Source organism: Chrysemys picta, unplaced genomic scaffold, assembly GCF_011386835.1.
Source record: "Chrysemys picta bellii isolate R12L10 unplaced genomic scaffold, ASM1138683v2 scaf937, whole genome shotgun sequence".
NCBI classification, from domain to species: Eukaryota; Metazoa; Chordata; order Testudines; family Emydidae; genus Chrysemys; species Chrysemys picta.
Genome location: NW_027053644.1, coordinates 22,394 through 25,000, shown reverse-complemented (window position 1 = coordinate 25,000; position 2,607 = coordinate 22,394). Strand labels below are relative to the sequence as shown.

General features: G+C 37.0%; 1 long non-coding RNA gene across 1 annotated transcript; it reads left to right on the top strand.

Annotated features, from left to right (window-relative positions):
* The first annotated feature begins 606 nt into the window (after positions 1–606).
* On the top strand, positions 607–2,386 carry LOC135979510 (uncharacterized). Its single transcript, XR_010596802.1, has 2 exons — positions 607–714; positions 1,647–2,386. It is a non-coding gene; the product is annotated as an uncharacterized LOC135979510 (long non-coding RNA).
* Positions 2,387–2,607: the final 221 nt, after the last annotated feature.

Genomic DNA, 2,607 nt, shown 5'->3' with positions numbered 1-2,607 from the left:
TCAAGAGGTGGTAAAAAATTATTTCCAAATTTTTGAATAAAACTATTTTGTTTGAAAACTTTCATTGACATTTTTCAGTGAAAAAATCTGAAAGAAATTTTTTAGTTTTAAATTGAAATGTTCATTTCATTTTTTTAAACATAACAAACATCAATTTTTCAGTGTTCTGGTTTTATAGGTTTTCTGCTCTTCCCCCTTTCCTCAATCTGTTTTCCAACTTGAAAAGTGGGGAGTAAAGCAAAAAAAAAAAAAAGGGTATTACTGTAGCGGGGAGGTTTTTCATCGATTCTCCCTCACCTTCTCTCTCCCTCTCACTTCTTCCCCACTTTTGACATGGTGGAAAAGGAAATATAAGACAGTGATGAGGGGAAAAGAGTAGAGATGTGGGGAGGGGGGAGATAAAAATCTGGAAACCAATAATCAAAAAACAAACTTTTCAGTTGTCAAAAACTAAAATAGAAAATAGGAAAAAAATGTAGCGAGTATTGAAGAATCTGTGGGAAACATTTTGATTTTGGTGAAACTGAATATTTTAGGGAAAAAAATATCAGTCAAATTTCTGCCAGTTCTACCGTATTTTTGTCTCTCTCTCTTTTATCCTCCATAGGACTTCATAAAACCACTGACAAGTTTTCCTTACTGGATGGGATTATTATATAATAAAACCAAAGGCTATTGGCAATGGGAAGATGGTACTGCTCTCATCACTGATGTGTAAGACTTTGCTACTATTTCCTTGTGTATTTATTGCAGAATCTTTACTGGACGCAAACACCAAGGGGAGAGCCAGTTCTGAAGTCTGACCTCAGAAGTGTGTGTGTGTGATTCACTGGATCAGGACTGCAATCTAGCATAAATCATCCTGCTTCTCAGTTTGTGCCTAATAGCAGAGAAGGGTGGAATATTTCCTGGACAGAACTGATTGAATGACAAACTTTTAATCTAAAATGTCCTTTTAAAACTTTTTTTTTTCAAAACACCTGTCTTTGAAAATGTTTGCTTTTTCTGATACTTTTAATCAAAACTTTCTATGGCAATAGTTTTTTGTTTTTTTCTTTTTTGCTTACACTTTTTTAAATGTTCTGAAAAATGGGGTTTTGGTAAACAAATTTCTTTTGAAGAACCATTCTGATAACTTCACCAAAAATTTTGAAAATCCCCAAATGGATTGGCTTTGAGCCTGTGAAATGGAAACAACTTTGACTTTTTCCCTGATTTCTCCCTCCCTTCCCCAACTTTCGTCCTGAGGTTCAGGAAACAACCCAGGTTTTTTTTTGTCTGCCAATAATTTCTAAGGAAAAAAATATTGTAGGTACAATTCCAGTTAATAATTTTCTACATTATTTTTAGCTGAACATTGAAAGGTTGTGCAGGTCAGGTCTGTGAAGTGTTGGAAAAAGCACTGTTGAATACCAGGGCCCAAATAACTGGGGATGCTGGAGGTTAGGAATAAGAGGCATTAGTATCTCTCTGCCCTGTACTTCACTCTAGCCAACATTACTAGCTTATTGTTCTCATAACCTCACTTCCATGTTTTTTAAAAGCTACTCTGCTCATCACAATTATACCTGTGTTATCATGGTAACTATTTATGATTTTTGATATGTGACTTGTCTGGCTGACAGTAAAATGTCTCTTCATCCCAGGTTTCCAAGTATGAGAAGTTACCATGGTCCATATTATTGTGCAACACTGAAAAATGGAAAAGCCTTGGGCTATTCTTGTGGAAGCTTAAACTTCTGTATGTGTGAAAAGGGTCTGTTTAGCTAAAGTCTTCTGTAATGGCACAAGAACGAACATAGGATGTATGAGGTCCTATTTTGTAGCATCCAGATGCTCCTGTTGCCTATATTTATAAGGCTCCATCTTGTATGGTGCTAAGTATGGAGTCCAACTTAAATCATCCAACTCCAACATAAGTTATTTAAGTTCTGAGCACTCTGGTCCTGTTTCAGCCGAGCACAAAACAGGACAGGGTCCCTACTATGCTGTTAAAATTCTCTGCTGTGCTCACAGAAAGTGCTTGTAGGCTATTATAGAAGGAGATGGTTCCTCTTTCAGTAGGAGGAGCAATGACCACACTCCACTTCACCAACCAGCCTTCTCTTCTTGGCCCTTGCTGCTGCTATTGTTCACCTGTTCCAAAATCCAGACCAGTCTCCAGAGTGTGACGCTGCTGTGAAGCCAGCTTGAGGCTACTGCCCCCAGGATTCACCCATCTCACACGGAGAATCTTTTATCTCCTGTTGCCTAGATATCATTTTTTAAACAAAAACTCTTTTTTTTTTGTTTCTAATTATGATTGTATTTCTCCTGTGCCAAGAATATTTTTTTTTACCCATGATGTCCATATTTGATGACTTACTATTAAACAACTGAAACAATATTCTATTTCTTTTGTAATTACTATTTTGGCTTTGGTCATGGAAGACAGGAAACATTCCAGAAGACTTGAAAAGGGCAAATATAGTGCCCATCTATAAAAAGGGAAATAAGGAAAACCCAGGAAATTACAGACCAGTCAGCTTAACTTCTGTACCTGGAAAGATAATGGAGCAAATGGGGGTAGGGGTGGGGAATGAAGAGAGGAAATTCTGCTGCCCAAGA